Here is a 13,995-nt window from a genome sequence, read left to right as displayed (position 1 = left end):
TTCACCCTGCAAGAGGATTTATTATGTGACTTATGCCTACAATTGTAGCTTATAATAATAATGAAAATCATAATCATAATAATCATAGTATTTTCTAAATACTTTATATGTAAGTATATTTTATTCTTACAGAAACCTTATGAGATTAGATAATTATTCCACATAGGCAACAAAACTGAGATACAGAAGAGTTAAGTCATTTATACAAGGTCACAGGTAATTAGTCGTGGAGCTGAGATTTGAGCCTATACTGATGCTTACCTGTAAATACTACACTATGCTATTCATTCATACTCTATAGTCCAGCTATAAAGAATGATCCTATTTCCTATCTTCACCTCTGATTCTCAATCTGCTATTCTCTCAATCTGCATGTCACTCTAGAGAAAGCTTCAGTTCAGTTCAGTTCAGTCGTTCAGTCGTGTCCAACTCTTTGTGACCCCATGAACCACAGCACGCCAGGCCTCCCTGTCCATCACCAACTCCAGGAGTCCACCCAAATCCATGTCCATCGAGTTGCTGATGCCATCAAACCATCTAATCCTCTGTTATCCCCTTCTCCTCCTGCCCTCAACCTTTCCCAGCATCAGGATCTTTTCAAATGAGTCAACTCTTCACATCAGGTGGCCAAAGTACTGGAGTTTCAGCTTCAACATCAGTCCTACCAATGAACACCCAGGAATGATCTCCTTTAGGATGGACTGGTTGGATCTCCTTGCAGTCCAAGGGACTCTCAAGAGCCTTCTCCAACACCACAGTTCAAAAGCATTAATTCTTCGGCGCTCAGCTTTCTTTATAGTCCAACTCTCACATCCATACATGACCACTGGAAAAACCATAGCCTCGACTAGACAGACCTTTGTTTACTCTTTTTTTAAATCTTTTCTCAAAGACTTCAATATTAATTCATGACTGGCTCTTTCAAAAGTCACCTCTAGGACTCCCACTGTGCTAATCATAATGGTTTCTAATAACCTGTATTCATATATGTATCTCACAGACGTGTGATCTTTAAAATGAGCGAGACTATGCTTAATTCCTCATCATATTTAAAGTGACTGATATAATATGTGGCTTAGTTTGGAACATAAATATTTATTTGCTGATTGACAGTATAATAAAAGAAAATCAACACAATGTGAAAACTGATTGAAGGATAAAGAAAACATCACTAACATGATTTTTTGTATAACATTTAGGAAACAGCCTTTGTCAATGACTTTGGGGAACCATAGCACCATCACTGAATTCCTCCTCCTCAGGCTGTCTACTGACCCACACATCCAGGCTCTGCTCTTTGTGTTTTTCCTAGAGATTTACCTCCTAACACTAATGGGAAACCTGATGATGCTGCTGGTGGTCAGGACTAATTCTCACTTTCACACGCCCATGTTCTTCTTCCTGAGTCATCTCTCTCTCTCCTGGATCTTTGTTTATCTTCAGTCACTGTGCCCATGATGCTGAAGGACCTCCTGTCTGAGACAAAAACCATCTCACTAAGTGACTGCCTAGCTCAAGGCTTCTTTGTGTTTATCACTGCAGGGACTGAAGCCTGTCTGCTCTCAGCAATGGCCTATGACTGCTATGCCACCATCTGCCACCCTCTGCTTTACAGACAGATGATGAAGAAACAGCTGTGTGTGCAGCTGTGTGGGGCTCATGGGGCTTGGGTTTCTTGAAAGCTCTTATCAATATCCTCAAAGCTACTAACCTGGACTTCTGTGAGAACCATTAGCCACTACAGCTGCGAGGTGCCCTCTCTCTTCCCTCTGTCCTGGTCTGATGTCTCCATCAACCTGATAGTCCTTCTGTGTTCCAGCCTGATGCCTGGGTTTGGGACCCTCCTCCCAATAGTCTTTTCTTGTGCTTGTATTGTCCCCACCATCCTGAGCATCAGCTCCACCTCAGGCTGAAGGAAAGCCTTCTCCACCTGCTCCTCCCATGTCCTTGTGGTGAGCTTCTTCTACGTATCTGCTTTCCTCCGCTATCTCACACCAATTTCAGGATCCCCTGTGGAGTTGATCTTCTCTGTGCAGTATGGTGTGGTCACTCCCATGGTGAATCCTCTCATCTACAGCCTGAAGAACAAGGAGTTAAAGGCAGCTGTGAGAAGAACACTGAATATGTACTTGCTATGTTCCAGATGGGAAAAAAAAAAAAAAAGCCAGAGGAAAATGGGGAATTAGAATAATATGAGGGGGATGGTCCTAAGATGGCAGAGGAATAGGACGGGGAGACCACTTTCTCCCCCACAAATTCATCGAAAGAACATTTGAACACTGAGCAAATTCCATAGAATAATATGACACTGTGAAAGTTCACATTAAGAAGACTTCCTGGCTCTACACAGTGTCAGTTGGCACAAGGTAAATTAGCAGTGCATGAGAAATGAATACAAAGGTAGTAGGAAAGTATTTGCTTAGGCAAAATAGAGGGAAAACTATGGGTTAAATAACCATCTGAATCCAGAGACTGTGGTCATGAAAGTATTAATTCTTCATTCTCATGTGTGCTCAGTTGCTTAGTCGTGTCTGAGTCTGCGACCCTCTGAACTACAGCACCAGGCTCCTCTGTGCATGGATTTTCCAGGCAATAGTACTGGAACAGGTTGCCATTTCCTACTCCAGGGGATCTTCCTGACCCAGGGATCAAACCCACATCTCCCTGTGTCTCCTGCAGTGGCAGGTGGATTCCTTACCTCAGAGCCACCTGAACCCTCATCATTCTCAGTACTTTGCAATAATCACTTTGGTCTATTTACAAGGTAAAATACTTGTATCTTAAATTATTACTTTTTTTCAGTTTATTTTTTTATTTAAATTTATTTATTTTAATTAGAGGCTATACAATATTGTAAAGTAATTAAATTATTACTTTTAATTGAACTTAGGGAAGGTAGTGAAAGCTGTAACTTCACTATTAAGAGAGTGTTCAGATATTGGGTAAAAAGAATCATAGATTTGGGGACCAGGAAGTAAGAGGAAAATGAGCATCTGCTGGAGTGGCCCTTTGCGATAAGCAAAAGGAAGGAGGTACAGGTTCTGAAGACAATGAGTTCCCGTATTAGGACAGAAACCTTCCAAGGACCTTGCTATTTCTTGCCAGCACTGGTCTGTGGAGAATTCCACATCTCAAGCTGCACGGGAGTTCTGATCATTCCCTTTTCCAGGCACTGCCTGGGGCACACATCTCTGAAGAAGAGGACTCTGTTGGGAAGATGGAAAAAGGAAAACAGATCCACTGGTACAATTCAGAACTGCTGGTGACCTAAGCTGTGGTTTGTTTCAGGACAGTCACTGAACCAGCGCCAGCATGATCCTGCAAGTGAAAGTCAGGTTTTCTCCTCAGAACTCCACAATAAGCAAATGAGACCCAGGACAGGATAAGAGGGATCAACAATAAGTTTGTAGGGGTTTGGGGCCATGCTCTGTGGCATATGGGATCTTACTTCCCCAACCAGGAATGGAACCTGTGTCCTCTGCATTGTGAGGACAGAGTTAACTGCTGGACCACCAGGAAGTCTGACAATAGCTCTTTTAAATATGGGAAAGCAGTGTAGGTTCTGTGCAGAATTTAAAAACCAAACAGATGGTCTCTATCTTCCTTTCGTGGACCCAGTTCCTTTTCATCCAGTTCTTTTCTCTACTTTCTGCAGAACTTTCCCAGCATCTCACTAGCTATCTACCTTTATCAATAACAATTTACTCAGGAAACATTAAATGTCCTCTTTTCTAATAACAAATTTCTATCATGATAGAAATAATAATACATATTATTATGCAAGCATAGTACATATTTCATATAGACATATTTTATCATGTTATATATATCTCCTTTGCATAAATAAGTTTTTAAATTATTAACCAATTACTCAAAATTATTAACCAACTGCATTTTCTCCTAAAGACTATATTCTAAGAAGTGCTTATCAGCAAGCAGATATTGTGACATGATATATTTAAGTGTATTTTTAGAAACTTCGTTGCCTCTAAGCTTTTTATTCACATTTGATTATACTTATTGGTCTAGGAGCTTGTCAATCACAGCAACTACAACATATTCCTTTCTGTATAGTGAGATATTACTCTTTTGCCAGTGGAATCAGAATGCATACATTAAATTATATGAAGTTGCATTTCATTTAACTTTCACTATAATTAAAACACAATAATTTGATCCTCTAATACTAGCATGCTTCAATTTTTAATGAAAAAAATTTTTTTCAAAAGTCTATGAAGAGTTTTCATTCTACTGTGTATGTGTGCATGCTAAGTTGCTTCAGCTGTGTCCCACTCTTTGGGGTTCTATGGACTGTAGCCGTCCAGGCTCCTCCATCCATGGGATTCTCCAGCCAAGCACACTGGAGTGAGTTGCCATGCCCTCCTCCAGAGGATCTTCCTAACCCAGGGATCAAACCTGCATCCCCTGTGGCTCCTGAATTGAAGGCAGATTCTTAACTGCTGAGCCACAGGGGAAGCCCCTTCATTCTACTGTACTTTCATTTATCTATGACTCAAGGGAGGAAGGATTGTATGACCAAATAAAATTGTACTTTCCCACAGAAAGTACATTTTTCTCTTCCTTCCCAAGAGTTTTTACATAGATTTGGAAATGTGTATGATGTGGTGGTTGATGATGGAAAATCAGTACTAACACCTTGTAATGCAGACCAAAAACAAGGGTCTGTCCTCAATTGTTGCCAACTTTCTTTAAAGTATACGCCATTCTGTCTCTCTGAACTCTATTATCAATTCAGCATGGCAGGAAAAGTTCAAATCAATATTTTTAAAATGTTTTGCATTTTTTTATATTCAGTAACAATCATACAATATGCACAATAGTGTATCCAGATTTACCTACTGAGGCATTTTTTCATGTTTATGCTAGTACACTGCCAATATTTATTTTAGCCAATGAATCTCATTATGACCCAGGCTCTTTTGAAGCCTCTGCTCTGGTACTTGGAGCAAGTGTTTGTGTGTGAACACTTCACTAGTAGACTCTCCGAGACCTCTGATTCTTTAAGCTCTGTGTGTGTGCTAGTCGCTCAGTCCTGTCAGACTGTTTGATACTCCATAGACCCCACCAGGCTCCTCTGTCCATGGAATCCTCCAGGCAGAATACTACAGTGGGTAGCCATTCCCCTCTCCAAGGGATCTTCCCAACCCAGGGACTGAACCCAGGTCTCCTGCATTGCAGGCAAATTGTTTATCACTGGCACCACCTGACCTTACTCTAAGACCTGCTGATTTTCAAGTCCAGACATTATGGCGGCTCATTTTCCTAGTTCAAGTACCCCAGGATAGGGAGCCTGACATGAAACTTGAACCTCTCACTCCTTAGGAAAGACATCCACAGCAAAGATAGCCCTCTTGCTTGTGGGTCACTGCACTGGTGGTGTAGGTTCTGATTAGACTGCATCTCTGCCCCTCATCAGAGAAGGCAATGGCAACCCACTCCAGTCCTCTTGCCTGGAAAATCCCATGGATGGAGGAGCCTGGTAGGCTGCAGTTCATGGGGTTGCTATGAGTCAGACACGACTGAGCGACTTCACTTTCACTTTTCACTTTCATGCACTGGAGAAGGAAATGGTAACCCACTCAGTGTTCTTGCCTGGAGAATCCCAGGGATGGGGGAGCCTGGTGGGCTGCCGTCTATGGGGTTGCACAGAGTCAGACACAACTGAAGCGACTTAGCAGCAGCAGCAGCTGCCCCTCATACACATCCTGATGTGGCCTTTCTATTATATCCTTGAAAGTGAAAGTTGCTCAGTTGTGTCTGACTCTTTTTGACCCCTTTGAGCCCATAAGGCTCCTCTGTCTACGGGATTCTCCAGGCCAGAATACTGGAGTGCGTAGCCATTCTCTTTCTCCAGGGGATCTCCTTGACCCAGGGATTGAACCTGAGTCTCCTGAATTGCAGGCAGATTGATTCTTCACCATCTGAGCCATCAGGGAAGCCCAGATCCTCATCTGTATAAAACCTGTTCTGCTAGTCTTCACGTTGTTCTCAGAGATAGTTCTCAGGTTGTTTTACATGTAGTTGTAGTTTTGACATGTCCATGGGAGAAAGTGAGCTCAGCATTTCCCTACTCTGCAGTCTGAATCCAATCCTTCAAACAACCCTATACAACATTTTTATCTATTCAACTATTTATGGACATTGAGATTGTTTCCACATCTTGGCTCTTGTACATAGTGCTGCAATGAATATAGGGGTGAAAATATCTTTTCAAAGTAGTGTTTGCATTTTCTTGGGATAGATACCCAGATGTGGAATTGTTGGATTATAGAGTCGGACTGTGAAGAAGGCTGAGTGCCGAAGAATTGATGCTCTTGAACTGTGGTGTTGGAGAAGACTCTTGAGAGTCCCTTGGACTGCAAGGAGATCCAACCAGTCCATTCTGAAGGAGATCAGCCCTGGGATTTCTTTGGAAGGAATGATGCTAAAGCTGAAACTCCAGTACTTTGGCCACCTCATGGGAAGAGTTGACTCATTGGAAAAGACTCTGATGCTGGGAGGGATTGAGGGCAGGAGGAGAAGGGGATGACAGAGGATGAGATGGCTGGATGGCATCACTGACTCGATGGACATGAGTCTCAGTGAACTCCGGAAGTTGGTGATGGACAGGGAGTCCTGGCGTGCTGCGATTCATGGAGTCACAAAGAGTAGGACACGACTGAGCGACTGATCTGATCTGATCTGATGAAGTTCTATTATTAATTTTTGGGGAAACTCCATACTGGTTTCCATAATAGTTACACCAATCCACATTCCACCAACATTGCACAAGAGTTCCACATGACTTCACTTACATGCATGTTGATGTTGATGTATGGCAAATCCAATACAATATTGTAAAGTAAAAAATAATAATAATAATAAAATTTTAAAAAGATAAAAAGAGTTAAGTAAAGGGGGATAAAAACTATATAAAACTTCATCATCTAAAAGCTAAAATCCCCATGAAAAACTAGTTAAAAAGCTTTTAATGAAACAAACAAAAATATCCAAGTTAGAGATGATAAACTAAAAAAAAAATCTGGGATTCCAAACACATGAGAGATTGGTGAGAGGAAATTAAAACAACAAGGCACATTTTGCTATGGTCTAACCTCTCCAGCAAATACTGCATCCATATGCATTTTATATTCTATAGCTTGACTGTGAAATTTAATTAAAACCAATTATAAAAAATAACAATAAAAAAATAAAAAACAAGACAAATAAAACAAAACTCACACTCATAGATACAGAGAACAAATTGGTGGTTACCAGAGGAGAAAGGGGTTGAGAGGGTTGAAATGGGTGAAGGGAATAAAGAGGCACAAACTTCCAGTTACAGAGTAAATATCATGGATATGTAATGCCCAGCATGGGAGATACAGTCAATGTTACTTTATTAACTTTTATGGAGACAGATGACTACTAGACTTATTATTGTGACCATTTCACAATGTATACAAATGTCAGGTCACTGTATTGTACACATGAAACTAATACAATATGGTATGTTGGGGTTCAGTTGCTCAGTCATGTCCAACTCTTAGTGACCCAGTGGACAGCAGCATGCCAGGCTTCCCTGTTCTTTACCACCTCCTGGAGTTTGCTCAAACTCATGTCCATTGAGTCAATGATGCCATCCAACTATCTCATCCTCTGTCGTCCCCTTCTCCTCCTGCCTTCAGTCTTTCCCAGCATCAGGGTCTTTTCAAATGAGTTGGCTCATAGCATCAAGTGGCCAAAGTATTGGAGCTTCAGTATCAGCATCAGTCATTCCAATGAATATTCAGGATTGATTCCCTTTGGGATTGACTGGTTTGATCTCCCTGCAGTCCAAGGGGCTCTCAAGAGTCTTCTCCAACATCACAGTTCAAGAGCACCATTTCTTCAGTGCTCAGCCTTGTTTATGGTCCAACTCTCACATCCATACATGACTACTGGAAAAACCATAGCTTTGATTATACGGACCTTTTTTGGCAAAGTAAATATGGTATAATCAATTATAATTAAATAAAAAGAATAAATAATTTAAGTGTGCAAATGACCAATTATGATATGTATAAAATTATCTCATACTGGTTTAAATTGTATTCCCCTAATAATGTTAAATGCATACTAATTTGCTTACTATTTTGAAATCTTTTATGAAAGGACAGTTTAACTCTTTGCCTAATTATAAATTTACTATTTGACATTTTGTTATTTATTTAAAGGATATTTTTTTATACCTTACATATATCTTATCATATATATGAACTGTATTTATCTTCTCTCAGTTATTGGTTTATTTTCACTTTCACTTTTACTTTTACTTTCACTTTCATAATAATGACTTTCATAATTGTCATTCAATGAATAGAAATTCTTAATTTTAATTTCAATGAATCCCAATTAATCTTTTATTTTAGTAAATAACTGGCAAGAAAGTATAATAGATTTCATTCATCATATTTTATTATACCAAAGCCACCATAACACTTTTTTAAAAGTAATTTATTTATGGTTGTGGTGGCCTTCATGGCTGCATATACTTTTCTCTAGTTGTGGCGAGCAGAGGCTACTTTCTAGTTTCAGTGTGCGGGCTTCTCATTTTGGTGGCTTCTCATTGTGGAGCATAGGCTCTAGAGCACAGACTCAATATCTGTGATGCACAGCCTTAGTTGCTCCATTGCATGTGGGATCATCCTGGATCAGGGATTGAACCCTTGTCTGCTGCACTGGCAGGCAATTCTTTACCACTGAGCCACCTGGGAAGCCCTATCATAACACTTTGAATCATGTTCTCTACACTCACACACACACACACACACACATACACACACACGTGTGTGTAGATATAATTAAAAATTAATTCAAACAATTCTTATATGGGCAAATAATCATATCAAATATTCATGGAACTCTTTTACATACACATACATGCATGTATAAATTCTTAGGTACATGAATAAATGCATATGGCCAACAAACACACATCACAGAACATGAAAAGATGTTCAACATCACTGATTATTAGAGAAATGCAAATCAGAGCTCAATGAGGTATCACCTCACATTCATCAGAATGGACATCATTAAAAAATCTACAAACAATAAATGCTGGAGAGGCTGGGGAGAAAATGAACACTCTTACACAGCTGGTGGGAATGTAAACTGATACAACCACTGTGGAGAACAGAATGGAGATTCATTTAAAAACTAGGAACAAAACTACCATATGACCCAGCTATCCCACTACTGGGCATATAGCCTGAGAAAATCATAATTCAAAAGATACATGTATTCTGGTGTTCAGTGCAGCACTATTTACAATAGCCAGGACATGGGAGCAGCCTAGATGTCCATCGACACATGAATGGATAAAAAAGATATGGTGGTTGTATGCATATATATACATACATACATACACACATACATACATACAATGGAATATGACTCAGCCATAAAAAGGAACAAATTTGAAACCGTTGAAGAAGGATGAATAAACCTACAGCTTGTTATACAGAGTGAAGTAAGTCAGAAAGAGAAAAACAAGTATTGCATATTAGAGCATATATATGGAATCTATAAAAATGGTACTGAGGAACCTATTTGCAGAGCAGGAGTAGAGACTCAGACATAGAGAACAGGCTTGTGGACACAGCGGGGAAGGAGAAGGTGGGATGAACTGAGAGGGTAGCATTGATTCTTATGTACATTACCATGTGTAAAACAGCTAGCTAGTGGGAAGCTGCTATACAGCACAGGAAGCTCACCTCGGTGCTCTGTGATGACCAAGATGGGTGGAATGGAGGGCAGGTGAGAAGGAGGCTCAAGAGGAGGGGATAAATGTACACTTAAAGCTGATTCATGTTGCTGTATGGTAGAAAGCAACACAACATTGTAAAGTAATTATCCTCCAATAAAAACAAAGTTTAAAAATATTATAAATAAGGGAATAAATTAAAAATAAAATACTTTACAATGCTATATAAAGAAAATATTTATAAATGTGAACTTCATTATTCCAAACATTTACCACTTATACTACCACTGCTTACTCATTTAATTGATAAGTTATCGTGAGGAAAAATATTATGCCAGAGCAGTCTTGTTTGACTAAAAACCTATAGCTCATTGTAATAGAAAAGTAGACATTTTCATCTATAAAACAGTTTTTGTCCTACATAAGACTATCATAAACTTTTTAAACAAATACTTCCCAAAATACACCCAAATTTTGGAGCTCACAAATAATAAAAGGGCCCTGTGTGGGAATCTAATCAGATCCATCAAAGCAAATAGAGTTGAATAGATATTTTAGGCAAATATTATACTATGTTTAACTTACTTTTTTCTTTTCACTTCTTTGATCAACAAATTACTTTTTTTTAATTTTATTTTATTTTTAAACTTTACATAATTGTATTAGTTTTGCCAAATATAACAAATTACTTTTACACACCAAATTTAACTGGACACAATTTCACTTGAGAAATCCCACAGAGATGAGACGTCCTTTAGAGTACAAATTGAAAACTTTTTTTTTCCTGCTTGGGGAGCCAGGCAAATACCCACTTGGCCAGTCTGCATACTTTCAACTCCCACTAGATTCAGAAGAGTTTAGAATTCATGATTAAAGGTCATTACATTACCCAGATATTCCAAAGGTCACACAAAGATGAGATCCCTACTTCCTCAAAAAAGTCAACATTGCTAAAGTTCTTGACAACGTAGTCCAACTTCAAGTTGTAACTTTATAATATAAAAACCAATGCCCTTAATATTCATGACCTACCAGGAGCATGGACTCAAATCAACAGGCTAAACATAGCTGCTCTGCAGACTGCTTAAACCAAAGCAATACTATGTATGACTGAGATATGATATTAGAAACAGGGAAAACTTAAGCATATTTGAGACGCCTTGAAAAAGGAACTGCTCTACAGCTATTTAACTTTACAAGTGAAATTGAGTAAAACATTTCATCATCAACAGGATTTTGTAAGCTCTACCATGATATGGGACTTAGAAGCCACATTCTTCAGTCCATCTTTCCTCCTAGTAGATGAATCTAAATAAAAACCCCAGAATCAAGTTGGAGAGCAGATTTTCTTATTGACAAGAAATATGGGTAATGTGTGTTTCAAATATGGGAAGCATTTTGAGTCTGGGGTTATGGCTAAAAGGCTACTAAGGAATCAGAACTTCTCACTGGTTGAACTCTGGACTTACTGAGAAATGGACAGGACCAGGAAACTGACTACTACGAAAGTAAGGGCTATGGGTGACCATGGTCAGATTTTAGGGTGTAAAGTCAAAGCTGAGAATCATGAATAAGTGTTCAGTATTCTAGGAAATACAGCATTGTAATCCACAGCTGAAGACTGATAAGAAACAGAGTTGAGAGAAGAGAAATTAGGAATTTGGAGATGGAGGACCAATGTCCCAGTATGAAAGTCAAAAAGTTCATCTAAACATCTGTACAAAAGAGGACTAGGAAGGACTGAATGTTCTATTTTTATTTTAAACAGGTCTCTGAACATGAGCAGAGAAAAATTAGTAGATGGAAATGTCTTCCTCAAGAACAGAGAGCAGCAGCAGTGGGTGTCTCCAACAGAATGTAAGAACTCTGAGTTAAACTCTAACTGTCCTGAGGTATGAATTGCCACACTTGCTTCCTGTGCTGTCTGGGAACAAGGTATGGAAAGTGTAGTCAAGTCCTCTATCCTGGCTGCTCCTACAGCCAGGATACCCATTCCTTTATTGCTGCCATGAAACTTGAAAGGTTTCATTCCTCTTGCTTACTTTTCTAGAGATCTAGCCTATTCTAGGATACATATACATCCCAGTAATGCTTTTCTGGGTGGTCCGAGGGGCTACACTGAGTCCCAACACTTTCTCTCCCACTTGACATCCCTGCAGTTTGGCAGCTATTAGTGGCACTAGCTGCCCTCCTTTCTGTGAAGCTACACACAATAATTATAAAGTAAAGACAGGATTAACTCAAGAAATTATAAACCTCCAATTTATCTTACAATTAAGGTCATGAACGGACGAGGGCAGCTACTGTGAGTGATTTCAATGTGATTTTCTCACATCTCTCTTCATAAGGGAACAGAAAAGGGACAGAAGATCAGCACTAGCAGCACTAACCTTGATCTTTGATAGCACCTCACGACATACTGGGCTTCCCAGGTGGTACTAGTGGTAAGGAACCCACCTGCCAATGAAGGAGACGTAAGAGACATGGGTTTGATTCCTGGGTCAAGAAGATTCCCCTGAAGAAGGAAATGGCAATCCACTCTAGCATTCCCTGGAGAATCCCATGAACAGAGGAGCCTAGCCGGCTACAGTCCATAAGGTCACAAAGAGCTGGACATGACTGAGGCAACTTAGCATGCACGCACAAAATATGAGAATGTATTTGACTTTTGCCTAGACACTAGATTCAATCTCAAGAAATAATAATAATGATTTTTCCAAGAAACACACACTTTACTTTAACTGACAATATATGTATATGGCTAAAACTAAAAGATGCAGAATGTTATAAAATTAAAAAGTAGTCAACAAATGTTTTTAAAATATGGTGTGTGTATGGATGGAGTGGGTGGGAGTCGTATATATATGACTAGATCATCAAGCAGGCCTTAACAGTTAATTATTTTTTCAATGTCTGACTTCCCCCTTGCTTTATCCAATATTAGTTTTCTATCCCTTAATGACCCCTCAGAATTATTTCACAACTTCCCAGTTATTTGCAATTATTAAAAGTCTGTGCACGCCGATATTTTAATCTCAAACTCAATCCACACTGCACCTGCGCAGGCTTGATCTGGGCTTTTGGGGGGATCTGCAGTGGGCAAGAGGGTTTTTCAGTCCTTTGCTCCTCAAGGTTTTTACTCCTTTGCCCCACTCCAGCACTTGAAACAAAGAAAAATGGCTTTGTCTGTCTCCCAGACATCTTTTCCTTCTCCCACTTCTAAGCTGTACATTCTCCACTCTTAGAGGAGAAAAAAAGATTTGAGTAAGAATGTTTATTCTGCCGGGTGTGGATTTAATTCTCTGTCTGAGAGGTATACCTGTTCAAGCCCACAGACCTTCTGAGTGTCCTTCTAATGCACCAGATACTCACACTTTTTAAAAACACCCTTCTTGGGATTCAGGCCTCTCCTCTGTTGTCACTCCACTCCTACTTCACTTTCTGTGCCCTGCCATCTGTTTCTACTCCCCTTTCTGGCTCAATTCTTCACTTATCCAGGAAGAGAAGAACATCAATCCATGGAGATGGAGCCAGTCTCTTCATCTTTTTCTTTTTCAGTATACAGAGCAGTATTATTAACTATTGTCCAATGGGTTGCAAGACTTACTCATCCTACGTAATTCAGTCTGTACCCTTTATGGGCACCAATATATCCCCATTTCCCCACCTTCCTGTCCCTAGTAATGCTCCTTCTTCTCTCTGACTCTATGATTTCACATTTTTAGATTCCACAGACAAATTAGATCATGCAGTATTTTTCATTCTGTGTCTGGTATATTCCATGTATCATAATGTCCTCTCCATTCTTTCATTTTGCAAAACTGCAGGGTCCCCTTCTTTTCTAAGGCTAAATAATATTCCAATTATATATTTTAATAAATATGTCTAACTATAATAAACAATAATGTGTTATAGTTTCTTACTGTCATTGAATAGTTTCTTATAGGAACAGCTTCTTTTGAAGAGTTTTATATATAAGTTAATATTTAGGGACTTCTCTGTGGTCCAGTGGTTAAGAATACATGTTCCCAACGCAGGGAGCCCAGGTTTAGTCCCTGGTCAGGGAGCTAGATCCCACACACCACAGCTAAGTGTTCTCATGCTGCAGCTAAAAAAAAGATCCTGCATCCCTCAACTAAGATGCAGTGCAGCCAAATTAAAAAATAATAATAAGTTAATATTTACCCCAAATGCTCCACAGTACTGCTATTTTTTCCCATGCTTCTAATATTTATTTTGATTTTTCA

The 13,995-nt window shown here is 39.4% G+C and overlaps 1 pseudogene; it reads left to right on the top strand.

Moving 5' to 3' along the window:
* Positions 1-1,215: 1,215 nt before the first annotated feature.
* Positions 1,216-2,190, top strand: LOC133248821 (olfactory receptor 8S1-like; annotated as a pseudogene).
* Positions 2,191-13,995: the final 11,805 nt, after the last annotated feature.

Source organism: Bos javanicus, chromosome 5 (genome assembly GCF_032452875.1).
Source record: "Bos javanicus breed banteng chromosome 5, ARS-OSU_banteng_1.0, whole genome shotgun sequence".
Taxonomy (NCBI): domain Eukaryota; kingdom Metazoa; phylum Chordata; class Mammalia; order Artiodactyla; family Bovidae; genus Bos; species Bos javanicus.
This window is presented reverse-complemented; position numbering and strand designations above follow the sequence as displayed.